General features: G+C 36.1%; 1 protein-coding gene across 2 annotated transcripts in view; it reads left to right on the top strand.

Moving 5' to 3' along the window:
• Positions 1–1,467: 1,467 nt before the first annotated feature.
• Galnt13 (polypeptide N-acetylgalactosaminyltransferase 13) overlaps positions 1,468–25,997 on the top strand; it is a 522,920-nt gene continuing 498,390 nt past the window's right edge. For both annotated transcript variants that reach the window (XM_074070810.1, XM_074070809.1), the window contains exon 1: positions 1,468–1,861. The gene's annotated coding sequence lies outside the window, so the exon portion shown is untranslated. The remainder of the gene's footprint in view (positions 1,862–25,997) is intronic.

A 25,997-nucleotide genomic window follows, 5' to 3' on the forward strand; every position in this document is an offset into this window, starting at 1 on the left:
GTTGCCCAGGCTGATCTGAACTCCTGAGCCCAAGCCATCTTCTGCTTAGCATCCCAAACAGCTAAGACTCCTACCTGTGTCACTGTGCCCTGCTAATATTCCACAATTGATGTCGGTATGGGAGTAGCAGGATGGACAATGTAGGAAGAGACATTAAATTTAGTTATCAACCAATTTAAATTGGTAACTGGTTCATGCAAAGATATAAAGGCAACATCTCTATAAACTGCCTTTTCTGAATATCATCAAGAATATTATTGATATACTACATTGTATTCAACAGTATCATATGCTACTACAAAATACTCAATATTTTTGAAGTAGCTGTCATATCTTACTCTAACCCTGCCAAATAACCATACTACATTAAGAGAAGAAGAAAGTATCTTTGCCGTTCTTTTCTACAGATAAGAAAACCAAGGCTGAAGAAAGTCAAGGGCCAAAGCTAAGCAAAACTCAACAGTGGAATTAAATGACCAAGCAGCAATTCCAATTTCCTAGAATTTCTCCTATTTGGCATTGGGGAATAGGTTTCAAGTCTTCCAGATGCTAATAATACCTAGGTCTTAAATCTGTGCTTTGTGTCAGGCAGTGTTTTAAAATCCTTACATATGTTTTAATACCATTTAATATCATGAATTTTCTGCTATATTACACATTAATTTAGATATGGTACTTCAAGGTACGTGTGTGTGTGTCTGTGTGCGTGTGTGTGTGTGTCTTAACTATCACACCTTTCTGGCTGAGAAAGGAATTCAAACTCCACTTTTTTCCTCTGCTAAAAATTTTAAGATTACACCGAAGCGCTCAGCTTTCCCAGTTCTCTTACAGTCGGTTTGGTGGCGGCAAACGCCAGTTGCCTCTGCCAATGGGAACACTAGGATCCTGTCAGGGTAAAAGAACCTTAATGAACAAGAGGCCAAACTCTGTCCGTCTTTTCCTCCATCAGAGTGCCGAGACCCCAAGTTCCTCGCAGCATCTCTTCACCGGAAAGCCGACGGCAAGGGTGGGGTTGTTGGAACTTTCCCCTAGAGCTGTCCCTGACCTTCTAGCTCCCCTCTAAGAGGTTCGCTGGTGCATTGGCGAACGGTGTACCCATGTGGGCTTTAGCACCGTGGGGTCCCAGCGTGGCAGGGGGGTTGGGGAGAGTCTCCAGGCAGTCTCCGGGGCTCGGTGCCCACCCCACAGTTGCTCTTGGAGGCCATGCCTACCAAGTATCGCGGGACTTGTGCACATCGCAGGAGCGGCAGCTCCAGGAGCAGCTGGAGCGCGCTCGGTGCACACCGCCCCAGCCCGGGGAGGAGCAGGAGCCGGGAGGGAGGAGGGCCAGGGGTGCTGGTTACGTAAATGATACTAGCCCAGTGAGAGGCCTCCAGGCTGGGGCTCCGAGAGGGGGAGGGACCGCGCGAGGAGGAGGGGCTGGGAGGCAGCCGGCTGGGGTGGGAGGGGGGGCGGGGGCCGGGGGCGAAGTGACCAGGCGGCGGCGGTGGCGGCTTTGCTGAGGTGACAATGTGCTAGGAGCTCTCGGTGGGTCCTCTGCGCCTCCTCGGCCTGGACTCCCGCCCTCGCCACGCTCGCAGAGCCTTAAAGCCCGGCGCTGCGCTATGAGGGAGCCTGTCTGGGGCTGGCCGAGGCCGGAGCCGGCTTACTCTGCTTGCGGGGAAGTGTGAAGAGAGACGCGGGTGGGAGCGGGAGCTGTGCGTAGCGCGGCGCTCTTGGCCGGCACGGGCTCCAGGTGAGCGCGGGCTCAGCGAGCGCCACACTCGGTGCAGCTGGCCGAACCAACCAGGCTTGATTCGAGGCTGAATCCTGTGCGTGGACCGCCCTTCTCTCTTCGCGGGATCCTTGGCCACGACAGCAGGTCTCTATCTCTCTTGCTACCTCTCTCTTTCTGGTGACGGTTTGGGACAAGCCACCTTAGGGATGCCGGAATGTCCGGGCTGGGCGCCGCAAAGTCCCGCAGCGAGTGCCAGAACGTCAAGCCGAACGCAGGCGGGGGCAGGGGCGCAGGCGGTCCTCGCGAGGCGGTGTCCTGGGAGCTGGGAGCTGGGAGCTGGGAGCTGGCTCACCGCTACTGTAGGTGCGGCGGGAGGACAGCTAGGCGCGGAACTTTCTGCACCCGCCGGCGCTTTGATCGGCTTTCCCTGCTACCTGCCTGAGCTGGGGTGCGCTGGTCCCATCTGCGCCCCGGGGACGATCAGCGATTGAGATGGCTTGGCCTCCCAGCTCACAGGCAACTTTCTCCCACCATCTGCGGGCATCCCAGTGCAGCGAAGTACCCTTGCTACTCCGCCTGACACTCGGACTCTCTGGTTCTTGGGTGCCTTCCTCGACGGTTGATTTCCTCGCTGTGCCTCCCTGTCTTTATCTCTATCAGTGCCCCAACCGCATCTCCTTCTCTCCGTGTGTGTTTCTGTCTCTGATTCAGTTTCTGTTCCTCTGACTCTCTGGCTTTTGGTGCCCCTGCAACCACCCATGTATCTATTTCTCTTTCATTCTGTTTCCTCCTGTCTTTCTTGGGATATCTCTGTATGGTTGTTATTCTATCTTTCGCTTGTCTTGATGTCTTGCAGCATTTTCCCCTCTCTCTTCCTGATCCTCTCTGCCCTCTATCTGCTCCATCTTCCCCAGCACTAGCCCCCCTTCCCCCATCGCGAGGAGCCTTGGTCCAGGGCAGCATGCCCTGGCTCATCCTCTAGGCACCTCCAGGTGCAGAGACCTCCTGCTCCGGGTTGACGGGGACCAGGAGATGGAGGAAGCCTGCCCTTGTCCGGGCTGTCTTGGAGCTGAATGAGGGGCTCAAGGGGCAACGCAGAGGGCGTCGCGCCAGCCTCCCCACCCAAGGTCCTAGAGCGATGCACTGCTGATTCCTGAGCGCGCCAGGGCTGCTGGTCTGGATAGTAAAAGGCTGCGGAAACCCCTTGTGTGCCCTATGGTTGGTGGAATTTCCAGGTAGAGTGTCTACATTTTCAGCTTCTGCAGCCACAGAAGTCAGAGGGCGGCAAACACAGAAGCTTTGGGATTCACGGAAAACTAATCCCTGGGTAGGAGCTTTCCTGAAGAAAAGGTGCTCCTAGAAGTAGAGAAGAGCTTTGGGGACAGAGGAGGCATGCCTGCCTTGAGCTGCTTCAGACTTAGTCCTTAGAAGAGCGGCTTCCTGGGAGAGAGCATGGCCACTCTTTCCAGAACATTGTAGAGATTTCACTTTTAGGGCTAAAGACACTTGCCCACCCCAACACCTTGAAATTCCTGGCTTCTTTCAGGTCCCCAGATTTTTAGCTTTGTGTAAGATTTCTCTCTCTCTCTCTCTTTCTCCCTCTCTCCTCGCGTTCAAGCCCTCTAGTGTTAAAGAAACCTGCCGTTTTTAGGATATTGGAAAGTAAGGTCATCCGGTTGGTGGTTACTTTGGACTTCTGGCCTTCCAGGGATTTTTCTCTTTCCATTACCCTCATCTCTACAAACTCCTCCTCTCTGTCGGAATTAAAATCTTAACACTGGAATTCTGTTGGTTTGACATAAGATATGGCTAGATCTGGAGAACATTCGTAGAGCAGGCTTCAGAAATAAAAATTGTGCATTTCTCCGTACTGTTTGCTGTATACCCAGGTTTCACATCTCTTCCTTATGCCCCCGCCCACCTTCAACTCCATTGAGAATTTCCCTGGCTGCTCCCGCTTGTTTAAATAAATGCTTTTAATTCACCATTTCTCTGATGCTCATCCCATTCCAAAGCTTAAACTACTTGCTTAAGTAGGGGTACTGGTGTCACAGATCGGGTTTGGAGAGAAAGAAAAGAAAGCTTTTCAAACCAATCACAGGATGTTTGCAGTGTAGATAATTCAGGATCAGAAGTTTGGAGTGGAACTGGATGCTGTCTCATAGATGCAGACCCTAGGGCAGTGTGGGAAAGCTCAGTAAGTGCTTAATGAAAACTTGTTTGTTGATTGATTAGCATTACCAGCTTCCAAGTCACCCAGCTATGCTAATAAGCCTTAGATTAAATTCTACTGCCTCCCTTATTTTCTTGTTTCCTTTACTTGTATGTGAATAGGAATTGAGGACTTGTAGAAGGGATGTTGAAACAGAACTTTTTTGCTTCTTCCTGGCTCACCTCATGGCTTGATTTTTGCCCTGCTCTTCAGTCTTCACTTGCCCTGATACTCTTTGAAAAAATGAGTTTACAGGCTTTCTCAATCTTCATACTTAAAAGTAAACTGGGACATGACTTTTTTTGGGGAATACTTTTATATGTTTTTTAACAAGTGAAAATTTCTTACTTTTAATATAAGGAACAGATGTATCAGCTTAAAATATTTGGGGGTATAAATTGATTTGTAAACTGACACACCCTAAATAATTTATAGAATCCTGCTTCAAATATATATATGAGAAGTGTGACAATACATGTATATGAGAATTTGCAAATGTCCCTGGAAACGTAATGCCTCCTGAGTGAAAATCCTGGTAGTAATCCATGGATTGCTGTGTTCCTCTTTGGTCACCTCTTAAAACAGGTGGTGATTTACCATAAGTTGTACAGGAGCATGTTTGAGGCAACCTTGCTTTAAAATATTATTTGTAAATTGCTTGATACTTTTTTTAACCCAATTTATATGTTTAAGAGTAACAAAGATAATGAAAGTAGAAGTTTTGATACTGGTTGAGATGCCTTCTAATTTCTTACTGATTTAATTTAACACACTTAACTTTTAAACTGTGCATTAAGTTCAGGTTAAACATGTAAGTGGGGATGAAATACATTTTCATCATGCAAACTTGTTTTTTAGAAGTGGTAGTTATAACAAGAGTATTTACATGTAGTAGAGATTGAGAGCTAGTGAGTTTAGGAAACTTTGACATTTTAGGAGAACAAGCAGTAAATGGATATTTATATACTTTGTAGTTGGGAAATGAGCATACTGGAGTTTCCAAATAACAAGAAAACTAAAGAAAACAATTGAGAGCAAAGCATGAATAGAAGTTAAGACTCATTATGTAAAATAAATGACTGCTACATGTTTCTGACTGATGTTCATTGCTCTTTATGAGTCTATACTCAAAGTTCTTGTAGTTGTGTCCTTTAGCAAATTTGCCTCATTGGACATAATATTCTAAAGTGACACCTCTTGTAATTAACCAACCCAATGCTGACAGTGACTTTTAATACATCAGCTTCTTGGCTTTGTGTCCACATCAGAAGGAACACTTAGACATCTTAAATCTAATGGGATCTAGCAGGATCACTACTTTGAAATCCGAGTGACCATATGCCTACTTATCAAAGGATTTTTAACTGGGCTTTAGTTTAAGTTCTACCTTTTGCTCTAGTTATCAAAATTAAACATGTGAGACATCAAATCAAGACCTGAATATACATGCTCATATTGATTCTGATAATCTGTTTGATGGTGTTTGTATATTTTTTTGGCTGTGCTGGGGATTGAACTCAGCCTTGGGCTTGCTAGGCAGAGGCTCTGCAACTTGAGACATACCCTCAACCCTGATGGTGTTTTTTAAAGCAATGCTTTCTTCCCAACCAAACAGATCATGCACACACACACACACACACACACACACACACACACACACGCACACCTCCACCACTACCACCACCACCATCAAGCATACATTTGAAACCATAAGGTACAATTAAATATCTAGCACTGTATGCTTTGATAAACTGTTTATCATTGTATTTGGAATTTCTACCTTCAGGTACACTGTTTAATTGAGAACTTTAGTGAATCCATAACCAGCATACATTTTTTGAAGAATCTAGCTTTCAATTGTGAAATTTAGTACTTACAGAATTCAGGTATATTGGTGAAATTGAAAATACACATTAATTCAGTATTAGTTTCATCCATTTGGAGCACTATAAGCAATTATCTTTGAGAACAAAAGTAAAAACCAAACATTTTATTTATTTGATATTTGTTTCTCCTTGATGCAGATTATGGCCTATGTCTACGTTTTCAATGTAGTATATTTATAATAATATAATGTCTTTAGTATATATTGGGACATGCTTATTTCAGCTGAATTTCTTAACTTTAGGAAATTATTACTATAGATTATTGAAAGGTTAATGGGGCTTTAAATTTTAATTTTAATTTAAAGCAAGGAGAAATGCTTTTTCCTCCAGTGGCCCAACTTCACTCAGATGTCTACATACTATTAAACTCTTCCTTACTGGCTACCTTACTGTAATTGACCACCTTTTACATTGCAGATAAAATAAGATTCAAAATATCAAGTGCTTAAAGTAGTTCCATGTTAGTAGTTAATCATCCCAAACTAGAGGATTGGAGGAAGAATATCACTCCTATAGATATGAACATATCTGTTAGCATGTTATGTGTTGCATGAGATAGTTCAATAGATTTGCCATATTAAATGTTCAGACTTTTGTGTGTTTTTAGAAGTGTTTATTGTTTGGATGGATGTAGTTTTCCAACTGACATGATATCAGGATTTTCACATGCTGGAAATTAATTGGGATTGTGTTTCATATATTTCACTATATTGAATTGTCACTTAAACATTATTTAAGCCCTCACAGACCACTAAAGGAAGAGTGTAATTAACTGTTCATTGGCACTTTAGTGAACATAATGCATGTGATGAGTAGGGCTAGTAAACAGAAGGGAGAATTTAAAACCAGGCCCACACAATCAAAAATCATCCAAACTGCACCACAGAGATAGTTGTAAATGTCAATTTAGCCTTTAGCTTTATATTAATTGGCTTGATTTTATAAGCAGATCATCTCTTTTTGTTGTTAATAAAATAGGTTTTGACATATCGGGAGGATTATATAGTTTCTTATAGATCAAAAGCATAATAAATGACAATTTCCTCTTGAGGTTTTTTATTACATAATTAGTTTCAGATAGAGAGGGTGAGATTTATATGACATCAAGACCTCAATGCAATACTGCCATTAGTTTAAAGACAAAAAAAAGGGACAAAATACTTATGAAAGTATATCTTTTCCAACTTATTTATGAGAGAGTTAAAAATGTTAAGTTGAAGCTAAATAAAATTTATCAGCTTACTTTGTATTTGTACCATTGTAAGTAAATACCTGACAGGTCTTATCATATTTTATCCTTATAACAACCATATGAGTCATAAATAATGTAGTCCTTATTGTTTTAATGACGACTAACTTGCCACAATAATATAGCTAATGTATGTTGGTGCTAAGGATGACACAAGTTCTTTCTGTCTCTGAAGCCAAGGTTGTAACAGTTCTTAATCTGACATTTTGCTAATAAAAAAAGTACCAACCTTCAGGTAAACATTTTCTTTAGCACAGTAAGAATGATTTAAAAAGTCTATTTATATTGATATAATTTTATGAGTGGACATTTTAAATCCAAATAAGATGGAAGAACTAAATCTCCAAATAAAGAATAGGTCCTTAAATAGAATAAATTAGCACACTGTACATTTTTCTGCATTGCACTTAGTTTTCAAATGTAATGACTTTAGTTGACTGATGAATATTTGACCACAGAAAATTTCATTCTGTAGATTGTTCTTGGAAACTCTTTGCCATATTTTATCCTTATAACAACTGTATGAGTAATAAGTAATATTATTGTTCCTATTGTGTGAAGGAGGACTTATTGCTCAGAATAATATAGCTAATATGTGTTAGGGCTAAGGATGATGCATTTCTTTCTTTCTGTGTAGCCAATGTTGTAAGAAACACTGAACAACTATGATATTTTGAACCACTATGAAATTCTACCTACCCCATGCACTCACATAGTACAGACCAGAGTGGTTGTTATAACTGACTTAATGAGACATTTTACTTATAGCTTCTTCCATTCTCTTTCTACTTGTGAGCCTGGGCAATAAAATTTGGACTTGGGAAAGATGCTAGCAACTGTTTTAGCCTTTGCATCAATGTCTGCAGAAAGGAGTGGAGAATTGGAGATGACATGTTCCTTTGTGGTAGTTAACTGTAAATTGTCACTAAGATGGAGCCAGTTATGACCTGGGACAGGAATGAATACTGAGCAAAAACAGAAAGAGCACATTCCAAGAACTGTTCTTTTTCCTAGTTACCATGTTCCAAATTTTTGGGATCAATTTGCTATGTTTTTCCTTCTTTGTAAAGAAGATCTGTAACTAAGACATTCATTTGTTACTGAACTAAATAGCTTGTTTTCTTGCAATACTCCTGACAAATTGTTTAAATTAAGTTAGAAAATACTCAAATTTATCAAAAGGATTGGGAAAATACTACTGAAGTGGACTTTTTTTCTGAAGTGTTTTTTTACAATCTTGTTTATATGATCTGTAATAATTTGTAATTACTTGTAAGATGTGAAGAATTGTTATGTTAAACCTTGATGATGGGCATTTTGCCCTTCTGGCGTTTGGTAGACTTTGAGAGACTTTCTGTTTCTATATTTTTGCTTAATGCACTAAGTCTTTTAACAGGGCTTTAATTCTTTTTTAGAACAGAATTTATTTTTGACTGATGTTTTATTAGATTATGTAAGTTTTTGAATTCTAGACCTTCAATAATGAGTCATCCCATTTGAATGTTTTTTTAAATAAAATCTACACTTAGAAACAATGCTATTTTCCAATTCTGTAAATGATTTGGGGGTTTATGGTATTACTATCACAGTTTCAAGATTTAGTATAATCTTTAATCTTTTTCTCATAGCAAATTCCACCTTTTTTTCTGAATACATTGTCTCATATTTCTTTGACTGTATTGGTAGATCATTCTCAAATAAGACTGTACATTACTTGTCTTGAAAGGGACAGGAACTAGTCTGCCACTCTTTAAGATTCAGATTTTAACCATATCTGGTAGATTTTAACCATGCCCCTATATTTTCTTCTTACTTAAATACAGTGTTTGTCATTTTTCAATATTATTTTTCTTTTTTCCATAACTTTTCCTTCCTTTATTCTTTATGGTTCTCTCGACTTTAAATTGTCTTTCTTCTGTGGTTTCATGAGTCTTCATGTAGTGGGACTGCACTATGTACTGGTGTTCTTGAGTCTGTTAACCAAATAAGAAATAGCTTCCTTTCACTTTATCATTTATTTGCTATGTAGGTAAGAGACAGATGCTATAGCACATGCATCTGGATCATTTATCAGGAGGCTTGGGATGCTAAATTCACATCTCATTACCTTTGTCTACTTTTAGAAAAGTGTGCTTGGGCCTTGTGGTCACTTGGCATTTGGAAGGCCCATGGCTTTGAATGAATGCTGTGTTATTTGAGAGGATGCCAATTTTAGTTGACACACAGTTTTCTCATTCCTGGGTCAGATTTCCTTTCTAAAGCAACCAATATATGTTTCATTACTAACTCTAGATTATTGACTTCATGTCAAAAATTCATTATGATATTGATAGATTATAATGAACAGTTTTAATAATTTATGTTCTGTGGCTCCCACTCTCAGACTTAAGGAAGCTAGATAATATTTCCCTTACTTGGTAAACTAGAAGAGACTCTTGTCATACACTTTTGAAAGACTTTTCTTATTGTGCACTAAGTTGAGCTGAATTGTAGGTAATTGGATGGTTCAGCTGAATTAACACACTGAATTGTTAGTTATGGGACACTTCATTTGCTGTTGTAGACCACAATAGGCCCATTTTGCTTCAACAATGCACACATTCTTATTATCTATATAAAATTCTAATTCAAGTGGAATAACATGTATGCATCATTTCCACTCCTTTTGTAAAGAAAAATAACCTTCACAGCTGTAAGAAATTTGCTACTATCTCATTAAATAATTTGGAACTCAATGAATCTTTCTCTCTCTCTTGTTTTTTTTTTTTTTGATAATGTTTGTGAATCAGTTGTCTCATTCCCCACAAAAAGGATAGAGTAGAAGGCGTTTCAGAAACATGAAATCTGTAATACTACTTTTACCCTATGTATTTTGAGATCATTGCAGGTAGGCAGTTTGCATTTATGTCAGTAGAGAGCCTTGTTTGAATCATCCTGAACACTAATTGCCATTTGGCTGTGGTGATATGCAATAATGTGATTGTGTTTGTTCTCAGTTTTTTTTTTTTTCATTTTAGGTGTTTTGGGGGTAGTTTCTCTAGGTTAATGGAGGTGCTTTTCAATAGGTGATTATCCATTTTAAGACAAAAGTTGAGAATATTTTTGCCTCCTGAAAGCTCATTAAATTAAGCATTAATCTGATGGCTTAAAAGAAAAAACTTACAAATTAGAAGGAGTAAAGCCAGGCAGAGGAAACTATCTAGGATATAGTAGAGTGGCCTGAAGTCAAGGAGGGAGTCATTCTCCCCTTAACAAGTCCTCAAAGTCTTGAGACTCAATAATGCCAAGAAAAACAAAGGGCAGAAATGAAGGGATGGAGCTGAAACAAAATAGTCAAAGATGTGGAGATGGAATTGCCAGCCTTCTGTTCACCAACTCTACATCTTGTATGAACATCCCTGTAGTAAGTTTTTCTCTCTGCCCCACCGAATCTTCCCCTTTATCACATACTAGTGAAATTGCATGAGCTGTCAAAGAACAACAGGGGAAGGGGCTTAGACCACAGAGTAAAGAACTGTCTATTCTAGCACTATAATGATCAGTTCTTTGCTTATTCCAAAGCAAAGTCTTCTAGTCAACAAAAGCCATTCAAGTACAGAGTGCCCAGCATTTTCATCCTTAAATATAAAACAGCAACCACAGGTCACCAGACATTTAAGAAATTATTTAAGAAAATCATATTAAGAGAACTCTACAATATGAAAATTTTAAAAAAGAGACCAAGGCAAATGAAAACCAATAATAATTAAATGACCTTTTAAGGTACAGATAATTAATGGATCATATATGATAAAAAATACATCTTTGAAGAGATGCAAGAAAATTAACATTCATGAAACAAAAGTATAATATAAAAAAGGAACAGTGAATGGTTAATAAAACTTCTTGAAAATTAAAATAAATATTTTCAAATCAGTAGTTTCCAAACTCTATCAGGAAAATTTGTAGTTTCAAATAGAAGTATTTTCTCAATACAAACAAATAAAGGTGGAAAATATAAAAGACATAGTGAATCTCTGTGAAATATGATTTCCTACTTGTTGGAATTTTGGTAATAAAGATATAGAGTTAAGTATAAATGAATTAAGAGGATAATTCCCAAATTTCTGAAGGAAAATAATTTTCAGCTGAGGATTCCAAATCCACTCAAAATATCAATCAACTGAAAGAATAGAATAAAGACATTTTGATATAATTAAAGATAAATTCATTATAAATTACAATTAAACATAAGTAAAGGATATCTTTCTCAAACAACTAATAAATGTTTCTTGAGGTCACACAGCAGCAAAATATAATTAAGAGAGAAAGATGTGGTATGATAGATGTGACATTGTCCCAAGAAGAAAACAACTCATACTGCTTCAATCTGTTGTAGGTGTAATAACTTTGAAAACCAACCCAGAGTTCTTACTTGCTCTGGTCTTTATTAGAGTAAAGGTGTTGCCTCCTTAACAAGGTTCTCTCACTTCTTTAATTTTGGTTCTTTACCTTATAGCTAACTGAATTTAGCTTTCAAATCAGAATCATTCATCTTTATTTACTTAATCTGTAGTAATTACTTCTAAAACAGGGTTGTTTGGGTAGAATTTGTCATTCCTCAAGGGCTTATTTTCTTATAATTAAAATGTTATCTTTTTTGCTGATGTAAAAATGCAAAGCATTTTCAGATGGTTCTTTAAAAGATCCTATCACCATTTCACTTCTGTTTTCCTAAATATTTTCAAAGCATTAAAAATAATTTTAAACAATATTTTGTTGTGGCTTTGAGATAAAGAAGGTAAATTTTATAGTTGTTTGCATTATACCAGTTACTGTGATTACCTGATGTGCCTGCAGATTCACAGAAGAATAGGTGAATAATGGACATTTCAACATCACACAGATGTGAAGCTATTAGAGGTAAAGCATGTAAGATTGGCAACTGCTCTTGAAATTTTCACTGTTTCTTATCATTGGGGCTATACTTTAAATTTTGTAGTAGATAAAAAACAGTTGCTTTAAAGATGCTAGCTATTCTTAATGACTGTGAGAATACATATGGGTCCCACAAGAAATTGTTAACCTGCTAGTTGTTGGAAGAATTCTTTCCATATACCCAGCCCTCTCTATGTGTGGAGTTAACTAGCTTTCTATAATAGGTCAAAATGAACACACACACACACACACACACACACACACACACACACACACAGACACAGACACATACACAGAGACAGAAAGACAGAAATGAGGAAGTGTACAAATTTATCCATGTAACAGGATATGTGCAACACCAAACACCAAAAGGCATTGTAGAGAACTGGTAAGAAAAGTTACCTTTAATATATTTTCATGTTAAAATTTGATATTTTTTGTATGGAAGAAATGGGAATTTTGAAATGAGAAAAAAACCTAATTTACAATGAGATTTGATTTAAAACAATATCTGGTTCTAGTAGATAGATTCATGATTGTAATCTCTTTTAGGTCACTTCATTTTCTCCGTGCTCTGGAATTTGAGTTTTGTGGAAAGTGACTTGGGAGAAGTTAGAGCTTCTTTGTCCTCTTGACTCATGTGGCTTGATAAATAGGGGTTCATTAAGTTTCCTAGTAAAGGTAAAGTTCTTGGCAATCAAATGGAACCTTTCAGTATATTAACTACCCCTGATTCTAAGATAAGACTCGTGAGGATCAAGTTAGCAGGAGACAGTAAAACACCAGTTAAATATAAAGACTCAAGTTTAAGACTGTGGTACCTGGTGTTACACAAATACAATTGAAAAATTCTGACATCCAACTACTAGCAGTATGACAAAAGACAGTTACATGCCCTGTATGGAATTTAGTTACCTCATCTTTTATTTTGTTTTGTTTATGGAGCTGGGGATCAAATCTAGAGTCTTGCATATGCTTGGCAAGTGCTTTACCACTGAGCTGCATCTCAACCCCCCCCCCATTACCTTATCTCTTTACAATGGGATAATAATAATAATAATAATAATAACAGCTAACATTGAGGAAACCCAGGTCTTTTACTGGGCAGGAAATTCTCTTTTACAGTCTTGACATAACATTAAGTCACTTAATTCTCTCAACACTATGAAGTATTTATTTTCATTCACCTAATAATTATAATTACATGAGTGTTGAGGTGACAATGCATATGATGCAAGTACTGAGTATTATGTTTGGCACACAGAAAGTGTTTAATAAATACTTGCTATTAGTAGTGACTCTTCTTTTCCATGGTCCTCTACTAGCATTTAGTGTGACAGGTACCTAGTAAATTCAGCCTATTTCACCGATTTCTGAAATAAAATTCTAGATCTGGAAGAATAGTTTGTATGGAGTTACTTCAAAATTGGATCCCAAGTGACAATAAATAGGTGTTCAAGATTGAATTGAAGCCAACTGAAACAGAACCAGTAAAACTGTGTTAATGAAATATTTAGAAATCTTATTGAAGAAAGAAGGAAAATAAAAGCATGAAGGCAAAGCTGTATTTTTATTATGATGATTATTGTAATATTTTACACATTGCACTCAAAGCTTACCTGCCTTAGAAATAGTATAGCAGGCATCTCAACTTCAGTAGGGCCAATTCCAATAATTTGAGAAATTCCAAAGTCTCTGTTGATTTTTGTTAGGTGTTCTTGGTTAAGTTCTGCCACAGTCCTCCATGTTTCCCTCCTCCCCCTTTTTCTTCTCTTCCTCATTTTCCTCTTTTTCTTTTTGCAGTAATGGGAATCAAATCCAGAGCCTTTGAATATGCTAGGCAAGTGGTCTGCACTGAACTACACCTCCAGCTCTTCTCAGTGTTTAGATTAGCTTTAACTGAATTTTTGTGTGTGTGTGTGTGTAATCCTTAGAGAAATTGAAAAATGAATGCTTTTTTGTGTGTGTGAATATGGAAAACAGAGAAAATTTAAAAACTTACTACCATCTCAACCTTCATTGCTGAATGAAAATGATGAAACATTGTTTTTCATCTTTTAGAAACACAGATTTCATTTTCAGTGTGGAATGTCTACTTGTTTTTAATCATGCTTGTAAATGCTTAATTGGAGATTTTCTGTTTCTTCAATTTAGAAGAAAATATAACTTGAAATAACAAATTGTAATTGATTCCCTCTTCAGAAATATTTAAATTCTTATTCTCTTTTCTTATCATATGAAGAGAATATATTGTTTTGAGCACAGTTTGTCATTTCCTTCGCAATAATTTGTACAAATGGTAATTATATATAAATTAATAAACTACTGGTGGGAATCTAATGATATTTCATGCTGTTTTTGATTTATTTCTAAATCATTTGCAGAGTGATGAAATGTACCAGGATTATTTTATTAATGTAACTTACAACTTTCTCAACTCCAAAGGCATATTCAATAACAGAATATGTTATTGAATAGAAGAGATCTTTTTAAAAACAAAGTGGTAAAAAATTAAATTGAATTATATTTTCTGAGTTTTATGTGTATGATATTATTAAATAGTACATATGTTATTTTGTGTTTAAATAGCTATTCATATCACAAGTAATGAAATTATTTAAATAACTTATTTCTAAATTTTTCATTGTGATTTAGACAGTTTTCTAGTGTTGCCTGGAAATAATGTTGGGTCCTTAAGCCACAGACAGACAATTGATTAATTTTCTTATATGGCTGTATTTAGCTGCCAAAATATGACAGCACTTGTAACTATTTTATACTGTGAGAGTCCACTGATAATTAAAATTTTAAGCTTACATCTGAAGGTTTTTTATTTTATTTAACACCAAGTATTTTGAAAGTTAAGTTACCAGAAATGTTCTCCACTGTCATAAAACCAATATGTAGAAATATTTACATTGCTGTGTATTTTTGACCAGCACTAAATCAAAAATGTATTATTTCCTGGCATATGGCAGCACTGATGCACGTGTGTGTGTGTGTGTGTGTGTGTGTGTGTGTGTGTGTGTGTGTTTCTACATTGGGCTCCTACTGAAAATCAAAGACAGGTTTTCATTTTCTTGAATTTTTTGGCTGTTTCAAAGTGTGAACCTCCATGAGCTTATTCTCAGGCATCACTCACTCAAACTAAATATAAAGTACTGATCTCATTTTAGGATGATTTATTCTTGATTTTTAGTTGTTTTAGTAGCTATAGAGTTTGTTTTTACTTATGTTGGATCAAATTGAGTTTTCCAACTAGTCTTTTTTTAAACTTTTCTATCTAAAACATTGTACCTTGTTTTCAGTAATACCCTTTCTTTCTCTCTCTCTTTTCTTTTCCCCCTCCCCCCCTTTGCTTAGTCCCTCCCTCCCTCCTTCCCTTGCTTCCTTCCTTCTTTTGTTTTGTTCTTTCTTCCTCTTTTTTTTTCCAATTTTTTTTGTGGTGCTGGGATTGAACTCATGGTCTCATATGTGCTATAAAAGTGCTGTAGCATTGAACTGCATCTCTTTAATAAGGTTTTTGTTGTTTTACTCTGTAGTTTTGAGATTTTAAGCCAATCTAAAAACTTTTCTTATACCCTTGCCCCTCCCCCCACAAATATACCTTAAATTTCTCACATATAGTAATTATGTTTTAAATGTGTTATTTCCTGTATGTCTTCTTTTAAAAATCACATATTTTCTTATTGCTTGTCATGAAAATGTTTACATGACTTTAATCATATTGTATGTATCCATCATCTTATTATATTTTATTTGGTTGGAGGGCTATATCTTATAATAACCAGAAATATAAAATTGTGGACTGATAAAACGTTGCCACATTTTAATAAAGAATTGACTTCACTTCATTGGTGCATGAAATGATCCCTGCTTAAGCAGTCAGTATACATAATCAGTTAATAAATCTGGTCAGAGATTTGGTGATCCACTTATTTTAAGGTGCATGTAAATATAAGATCAGCCACCCTCAAAATTTCATTAAGAAATCCTACTTACTAATGGGTTTTCAGCAATGGGTTCATGCTTGTGGCATGTAGTTACTGAGTGTCTACAATTCTAACACCTTGGAGGTCTGCTTGGCAAAATCCTTTTTTCTGTGTCTGCACTACTGCTTGCTTGCTGAAGTCTCATACTGTTATAAAGATGATTTTCTTATTCCTGCTTCTAAGGATTATTTCCCCACTCAGGGAAGAACCACATAGAGGTATGTTTTTCATAAGGCCCAGCCATTCTCTGAAGAAAAGGCCACTCTTATCACAAATGAGTATAAAGATCATCTTTCCTTTTGAACAGTGTTACTAATTCTTTGATTCATCAGTACCTTATGACATATGTTATTTTGTAAAATTTTTAGTTTTTCTTTTCCATGTAGATTATTTGTGCTGTGTTATTCATGGCTGTATTTTATAGACAAATGAGTCTCCTGTGCTCATTACCACTGTGCAGAGGTTTCAAGGACAGGGAAGCTGTTTAGTATCTGGATTTCTGATTGGATGACATGCTTGGCTGATTGCCATCAAGCAAGTCATTCAGAGGAGTTAAGAATTCTGATCTCACAAGCCATGTATTTGGTCTCAGGGATCAAATTCACACTGTACCCCAATTTACAACTTTCCATGAGCTACTTTCTCAATCCAGGTTCATACCTATTTGTTGGAAACTTCAGTGCCTTTTGCTAACACCTGTCTGTGCCTGGATCTCTTTTTGTAGGGCCACATGTATTTGTTAGAATATCACACTCCAAACAAGAGGAGCTGGCATCTCCAGCTAGATACTGGGTTGTGGTTGCCTGTTTCTCTCCTCCCTTCAAGCACAGCACTCAAGTAGCATTTTGTACCTTACACTGCCTGACTGACTATGTCATTTACTGCTGTAGAGCCTGGATAGGACAGTCTTCCCTTCTTCTTCTGGAGATCTCATGAGTGCAATCTGATCACTGGCATTTGTTCTCTGACCTTTAACTCCTTACTCCATGCACTTAATTAGATTACACATGCGCAGATAGGGCCCCTGGGCTTTCCAGAGCAATAGAAGCAACTTTGGAAGATGATGCAAGTCAAAAAGGGTTTAGGTCAGTTGAATTTTTATCTGGCTTTCCCAGTAGGGTGATTGAAATTGCCTTCTCCACTGTCCTGTAGGAATGTCTTCTACATGATTTTTTTTCCCTCCCAAATTCCATGCTAGCCAGTCAGATTTCCCTCTTGTCAAACTCATTGAATATTTAAGATAGCGGTGCCATTATGGTACTCACCAGAGAAGCCCAAGAGTTCTTTTTCTGTCATTTGTAAGAATTTGTCTGGAACTCATGTCCTTTGCAGGAGAAATTAAATCCCAGATTTTAACATTGAAAGGATCTTGAGGAAGGATCCTGGCACCCTACCTGTCCTCATTCAAAATTGTGTTTAATGTAAAGCCAGGACTGGCATGTTTCTCTAAAATAAAGCTAGGCCATACCATGTGGTGATGGTCGTTATCTAGTCTACATCTAACTCCTAAGTGTTAGAACCTTTGACAGCCCTATAGGTTAAATTTCAAATTTTTAAACTTATCATTCAGAGCCCTTCCCACTGATCTGCTCTAAATGCCTTTTCAGTCTCATATCTCATCTTTTACCCCCTCTAATGTATTTTCAGAATTCAGGGAATTACTTCTGTGTTACTTGAACATGTCATAAATGTTCACGTCCCATTTCTTTACCTACATTAATTTTCAGCTTTGAGTTTTCTATCTCTTCATTTCAAGGATCAGCTCAAGTGGGAAAATCCTTTTAGAAGAATCTCTCCAAATACCCAGGGCAAAATCATCTTTCTATTTTTTCTGTTCTCATAGCACTCTGTCCTGTTGCTGCTGCTAACTTGCTTGGTATCCTGGTTGTGTCTTCCCTACATCTCTCATTTGAGATTATGAGCTTTTTTCACAATGGAGGCATCACATTCTTACTTATTTCCTGAGACCAACCGAAGTCCATCACATAGCTAGTCATTCAATAAACATCTTGAAAAATTGTTAAATATTGATTCAGTAGGATAAAGGGCTGTGAATTTAATGATGCTCTATTGAATGAATCTTTGTGATACCTCTTGTATCTTTTTTTGGATATGATGAGGATATAAAAATATTACTATAATATTTTGTAGAGATAATCGTCACAGATTTATCAAAATGATGGACCTGAGATGATGTTTAAAATCCATTGAATTCCATTTCATATTCACACTATAGTTCTAATTGAACCTTGTGGTTTGAAAGGCCACAGTTCTAAATTTAGATGTAAAAATGTTCAGAAGAGTTTTCAATCTTTTTTAAAAAATAATTTAGTATCTAAACAATCCTTAGTTGCTATGTGTTCATATTTAATGTGTATCATAATTTATTCCATTGATGTTCAAGCTATTTTATTACTTAGAATCTAATTTAAAAAGACAATTCCACATATAATTAAATATAACTAAACTTTTAAATACTCTCTTCTGTGGAAACTGAATTTCCCTTTTTGAGTGATTTTTAATTTATCCTAATTTCTTAAATTATTTACATTTCTGTCTTCTGACTTCATTTTAAATGTGATTTGAGGTGTGAATCTTAATATTTTAAAATACATGCTAACCAAATGATCATTCAATTCATGATAGATAAAATTTTTCTCTATTCTTACCTAAAAATTATACTGTGTTTTATGTAGGAATTATATTTCATATATACCCCTAGTAGCCTAAAGAAATCAGTGCTTTATTTTTGCTTCAAAATTACAAAGTCTTGAAGTTGATAGGCCACACTTGCTAAGATGGCTTTATAATATCACCAGGAATCTTGGATCTTTCTTGTCATTCTACAATTCATGTACTTAAAATAGCTGCCAGAATTCCAACATTATATACATTTGAAATCAGTAGCTAAAAGGTATAAACGTTTATATAAGAACAAAGAAAAATTAGTCATTGGGGAGACAACAGACAGGTCCAACTACTGCCATAAAATCACATTTTATTAAGTTTTTGAAAATTGCATTTTATTGCTTATTTATGCCCCAATTTTTCTATACTAGTTTCCAGCATTTTTAATGCTAGGGTTTTGCTAGATTATTAGCTGGATAATTTTTATTACCTAAATATTTGTATATGCCAGGAAATTTGGATTTGTCATGCTTATGATCAAAATTACCTTTATAAGTCATATTTGAAATAGAAAGTGTACATCTATAATACCAAGGTTTATTTATTTACTAATTTATTCATTTGGCAGTTCTGGGGTTTGAACTGAAAGCTTCATGCTTGCGAGGTACACACAATACCACTTAAGCCATACCTCCAGCCTTTAGAGTTTTGAGGGGAAAATTCAGAGAAAGAGAGAGAGAGAGAGAGAAAGAGTGTGTGAGAGAGAACACATCAGTAATGACTCCAGAGATTATAGGTTAATCAGCTTGCTTTGGTATCTAGGAAAACAGAGGAACAAATCAGAGAGAATTGATTTCTACACAACTCAAAGAAAAGAAAACCATGGGTTAACAACCAATATGACTAAGCCAAATAAATCACTCTGAGTTTATCTAATTTTATTCTTTGACACAGTGATTGGACTTAAATATAAGGGAAAGCAAAAAAGTTCATATATCTTTACTTCAGTAAGATTTAGTTTATGTTTCCCACAAGTTTCTCATCAACTAATAAAGAAAATGTCTTGTGCAATGAGGCACAAGTTGTCAGTGAGTCAGTGACCTGCTGAGAAAAGTAAGATTCCAAAAGTGTTTATTTTATTGGGTGCTTATACTGAATGATATTTGTATAAATTGTCAGAATTTAAGAATGCACAGTATGGATTCTATACACTAGTCAAGTTGTTTTATCTGTGGGTCGTTTCATCAATCTAAAATGAATATGGGAAGAAAAATGGTTAGACTGGAATAAGTTGAAGATTGAAGAGAACCATTAATTAAAGTGGGCACTTTCAAATATCTATTGTTGGTGAGGCATTCTGATACATTGTTGCTGTAATGAGAAATAAGACCAAGACCTGGTGTAGCTGTTTGTGTTACTCTAGGGGACCTGTAATGTTTCCTGCATCTTTGGACATGTAAAAGTTAGTCCTTTTGAGTGTCATGATTTATCAGACTATAACACATCCTCATCTATTTGTATTTTCTTTCCTTAAATCTTGTAAAGTATTAGATCGTTACTTTGTAAAAAATGAAGGAATTATGTTAACTCCTCCCAAAATGAATTATTTTACTATAGCTTTTCTGTTTCTATGCCTTGCCCTAAAAATATTTTTAAAATGTCACTGTTAACTTTTGGTGCAGTCATTTTGAAGACATTTTAAACAGTAATTATACTTAACATGTGTCCTACAAGTCAACTGAAAACATGACAACATGAGCTGCCAGGGCCAAAGTGGGGCCCAAGGAGGCTGGAAACACTGGCACAAGTGCCACAGGTGCAGTGACTGGAAAATGTAACTTGATTTTGAAGATGTTTAGATAGGGAAATGGTGTGCATCAATATTAAAAATGTATGGTTTAAGAAGTCTTCACAGCCTCCTGTGATTTATCTCAGCAATGCCACTTCTGGGTATTTTATCCTAAGGGTATATTCCTGCTGTGGCAGCAGACATGCACAAAGGTCTTCACAGTATTCATTTTTGAGGCAAATATTTGATAAATTGCATTTGAAAAACCAAAATAAGTGATGACATCATAACAATGTAATATTAATCAATGAAGTGAAGTTGCAGTTTAATGATAAGCAACAGTGAAAGTATCACAAAAAGAAATTGACAATTAAATAAACAATCTCATCATAAAATTGTGTACATTGTATAATTCTTTGAATAATACTCTTCAAGTAAAGACAAGACAGTTATACATGACAATATATTGTTTCAGAAATTGAAGGTGATATCTTATGTTTCCTTTTTTCCCCTAAATTAAAAAAAATCTTGGAACTTCTGATTTAGAATACCAATTATATATGGAAAAACCATTTGTAGTGATAATATTTAAAGACTATTAGATGATCTTATTCTTTTTTTCTTTAATGGCAGACTACTTTCATTTGTTTTATGATTATCCTCTCATCATTTAACTTTATCATTTTGCTGACTACAATTTTGGGTTATTTAATAACCCAAAACTAGACTCCACATTTATTTTCATTGTTCTGTATTTTATATATTTAATGCATATATAAATAGACAATATTTGCATAAACATGAATCTTTAATTTAAATGCTATATATGGATTTAATAAAGATATATATATGTAATATATAAAATAAAGGAAGATGCCTATGTGGTACCTTGGATTTCCTGTTATATAAAAACTTTAGGCCATGATTCTGATATAATTTTTTTAAATTCATTTATTTACATGTAAATTTTTTGTAATTTAACAAAATTCATTGATTTATTTTTGGCTAGTGTCCCATCCTGTGATCTCAAAATTTCTAAATGCAACACTTATTTACCTTTGTTTCTTTCTACTTTTTTGAGTAATTTCAATTTTGGTTTGAAAATAACAATTTTTAAACATATAGCACATTTTTAAGAATTGTATTTAAGATCTCTAAATACTCCATGTCTGTCCAGATTGATTAGTTGTTTACATTTGCCTTTTCACCTTATTTTACTATCTTCTCTCTCTCTCTCTCTCTCTCTCTCTCTCTCCCTCTTTCTGTCCACATACACTCATTCCTTTTTTTCCACACTCATTCATTTTTTTCCCCAATCATTTGAGAATAAATTTCAGGCATCATGCTTCTTCAACTGAAAGATTTTATTGTGTGTTTCCTAAGAATAAGAACATTTTTAGCATAATCAAATATAATTATGAAAAGTAAATAATTTAATATTGTAACAGTACTATTGTGTCCCCCATACATATCCACGATTACAGGTACATTTGTTGTCATGTGTTTTAAATTTCCTTTAGTCTATAACATTTTCTCAGTGTTTAATTACTTTGACAATGGCTCAGGTCAGATATTTTGTACAAAGTCCTCAAGGTGGATTTGGTTGCTGTTTCTTTCTCCGTGATTAATTCTGGTCATTAATTATGGTACATTTGCATTTTTTAGCAAATGTATTACAAAAGTGATGTTGAATCCTTCTCACGTGTATCATGTTTATTTGCCCCATTATTAATGGTGCTATCCTTGATCAATTAGTTAAAGTGGTCTCTGCCAAGTTTGTCCACTGAAAGTTACTATTTTCCCCATTGAGATTAGTAACTTCTTTGTGAAACAATATTTTCAGATTATGGAACGATCCTATTTGTCATCACATTTTCACTCCTAGTGCTCATCCACAGATCATTCATTCCTTCCTCCCTCCCTCCTTCCTTACTTCATTTCTTTCTTGGAGGTACTGGGGTTTGAACTCAGTGCCATATGTTTGCTAGGCAGGTGCTCTACCCCTTGAATCATGCCTTCAACCCTTTTTGCTTTTAGTAATTTTTTTACACAAGGTTTCACATTTTTTGCCAAGAGCTGGCCTTGGACTGTTATTCTACTATCTATGCCACCGTGAAGTAGTGATTACAGACCTGTACTTCCAAATCCTGCTTATTGGTTGAAATGGGTCTCACTAACATTTTGCCCTCACTAGCCTTGAATTGCGAGCCTTCTGATCCCTGCATCCTGAGTAGCTGGGATTATAAGTATGAGCCATTGCCTGGTTCACAGATTCTTATTAATCTGTGATAATGCTTACTTAATGATGATTTTGTAACTCCACCAATCCATCTGTGTATTTTAGAGGGAATTCTAGAAAGGAATAGATTCCTTACCACAATTATTTACTTTAATTTCCCAATTCTCCTAGATTTGACTAGTAGAAGCCTCTTGAGAGTGGGTCCGGGGTCCATTTGACACATCCAGATCTTTGTAAAATACCTTGCATGCTTCTTTCCCAGAAACGTCACCTCCAGTTCCATATAAGAAGTCCCTTCCTTGCACCTATCTTGTATTGTGCTAGGAGAGTTTCTGAGCACTTTCATAGTTTGGGTAGACAGATTTCATGCTAGTGATTTTTGTATGACTCTTAGGACCTTGTGCTCACTGTCCTCACAGTTTTGTGGACCCCTGTGTCTCTGTAATGTAGACAGAGGGAACTTGAAGAATGCTCTGTTAGAAGTTTACTGTTAACTTGGCATTTGTATTATTCTCCAACATGCAGTTATGCTGAAGTCCTAGGACTTAGGTGTTTTGTTTTTTTTTTTTTTTTGTCAGTTGCATATTTGTTTGGCAGGATACAAATGCAGAGAGTTCCAGATTCATGTGGCTCCTACTATCTGAGGGACTAGAATTTGGGCCTATTTTTAAAATGCTGCACACTGTGTTGTTATTTCAAGACATTTGCAAAAATGCCATCATGTATCCAAAATTTTTGAAATAGCTTCACCTTTAATCCAGTTTATTTAATTAAATTGAAGGTTTTTTAATCATTATAATTGTTATGTGATACATGTATCAATCCAGTAAATATCTCTCTGAAAGGTATGTTTGAGATAATTTGTTCTCTTAATGATGTATTACTAACCATTTGTGTTGGTAACTTTCTCTCTTAACTTAAAAAATATCAAATATATTTGAATAAATGGAAATTCATTCAACCCCAAGGAACTTTAAAACATGTATGTAGATTAAAATTTTGGGAATCCAGTGTAGTACAGTATTATAAAGAGTTATTTCAACTGATGAAGCAAGCATTTGAGCATAAGAGAAAACTCTCTCCAGTTCCACAGCAAAGTGTTCTAATTGTAGCTGGTAGGAGAAGAGAGGCTTGAATGAGAGGCAGAGCTCTCCACTGCTTGAAGTGGCAAAGTAGAGGAGTTTGCAAAAGTAATGACTGTGTGAGCACAGAAAGCATGTGCCATGTCTCTGCTCCATGCACGCTTTGAGCCCAGCCTTATGGATCTTTATTCTTTCAAAAAAAAAAAAGGCTAGAAATGAGCATTCTTAAGAGAAATCTCCCACTTTTAAATATTGCTTAATATTTTTATAGCTCTCATGTGGGAAAAACAACACATATTAGTAAGCCATGTTTTTCAGTTTGAAATAAACGTATTTTAAAAACTTTATGCAAAAATTGTACATATTTATAGGGTACCTTGTGATGTTTAGATACGTGTGTCTACCAGTAATGTTAAAATCAGGGTAGCTGTATCTGTCTCCTCAAACATTTATCGTTTCTTTATAGTGAAACGTTATCTGTTCATTAGCTGATGAACAGTTAGGTTGTTCTATTTCATGGCTATTGTGAAATTGCTGCAATAAATAGGAATACAGATGTCTTTTTGTCATTCTGATTTCATTTCCATGGGATATATACCCAGTGGTGGAATTGCTGGATCATATGGTAGTTCTGTTTTTAAGTTTTGAGAAACTTCCATGCCATTTTCCATAATCACTATGCTAATTTACATTCCATAAACAGCATGCAGGGGTCCCTTTAATCCAATATCCTTCTCCAGCACTTACTGTCTTTCTCTTCTTGATAAGAGCCATTCACTCTTCTGGATATCATTCTGAGTGATATCTCATTCTGGTTTTGATATGCATCTCCCTGATGATCAGTGATGTTGAACATTATTTATATGCCTGTTGGCCATTTCTCTGTCTTCTTTTGAGAAATGTATAGTTAGGTGTATTGCCTATTTATAAATAGGATTTTTTTTCTTTGCTTTGAGTTTTTGGAGTTCCTCATGGACTCTGAGTATTAGTCCCTTATCTGATGAAAATATTTTCTCTGATTCAATTCATTAGGTTGCCTCTTCACTTTTGATTTTTTTTTAGCTTGCTGTGCTGTGTCCTTTTAATTTGGTGCAGTATCGTTTGTTTATTTTTGCTTTTGTTTCCTGTGCTATTGGGGTCTTGCCCAAGAAATCATTGCTTTTTCAATGTGCTAAAGTGTTTACCTTAGCTGTTCTTCTGGGAGCTTTATAGTTTCCAGTCTTACATTTACGTCTTTGAGTTGATGTTTTAACTGGTGAGAAATATAACTTAATTTCATTACTATTTATTGAAGAGACTGTCCTTTCCCCACTGTGTTCTCACTGTGTTCAAAATCAGTGGGCTGTAGTTGTGTGGATTTACTTCTAGGCTCTCTATTCTGTTCCATTGGTCTATGTGTCTAATTTTATGCCATACCATGCTGTTTCAATTACTACAGTTAACTACATCTATTTTTTCTTATTTGAGAGGCTCTGTGTTGATCACTAGTAAAATCATTCATTCATGGGCCAGAAGAAAAAAGTGTCATCCTGGTCTCCTTAACACACTAGAGAAAGATAAATTAGACATTCTTCTCAGGATGCTTGTTTTCAATGTTTGACTGCAGATTTAGTTAGAATAGGTTTTGGTGAACACAAAAGCACAACCTTTGTATTAGTACAGTGGTGTTTTGATTAGTACTGTAACGCCTCATATCTCTTGTCAGTAATTCTAATAGTCTTCTAAGAAGCAAGCTTCTTAGGGGATTTTTATTTCATTGCCTGTAGTGTGTCTGACCTGTCTGAGAGAACACCACACTGTACTTAGCTGGTTATATATAATTTTCATTAGGTTGAATTTTATTTCTTTTGAGCAGTTCTTTCATAAAACAAACTGCTTAATAGCATAAAATCCATTTAAGTTGAAATATTTTTAGCTTTAAAGTTAATGTGTTCTTCTAATACCTAGCCTCTAAAACAAGCAAATTAATTAGTAAAGCCTGATTAAATCACTTTCTCCTTATAATCACATCGACATTATAGAAAACAGAGAATAGATCTATGTGTTTTATTCTGAGGTGTGCAAGTAGCATGGCTACATTTTTCTCAGTGCATGATTTCAATTAGAATTGAAATGCAATTACAAAGTGAATTGGTGCAATTCTCTAGATAAATCAAACAAAATTCTTGTCTAACTCAGTGATCTTCATATGTCAGACAAAAGTACATTTTAAGAATTTGTATTATTTGAGTAATCACCTCAAATCTCTGAGTATATTTATTGATAAGCATTTCAGTTTTTGAATTC

The sequence above is a fragment of the Castor canadensis genome, chromosome 4, assembly GCF_047511655.1.
Source record: "Castor canadensis chromosome 4, mCasCan1.hap1v2, whole genome shotgun sequence".
Taxonomy (NCBI): domain Eukaryota; kingdom Metazoa; phylum Chordata; class Mammalia; order Rodentia; family Castoridae; genus Castor; species Castor canadensis.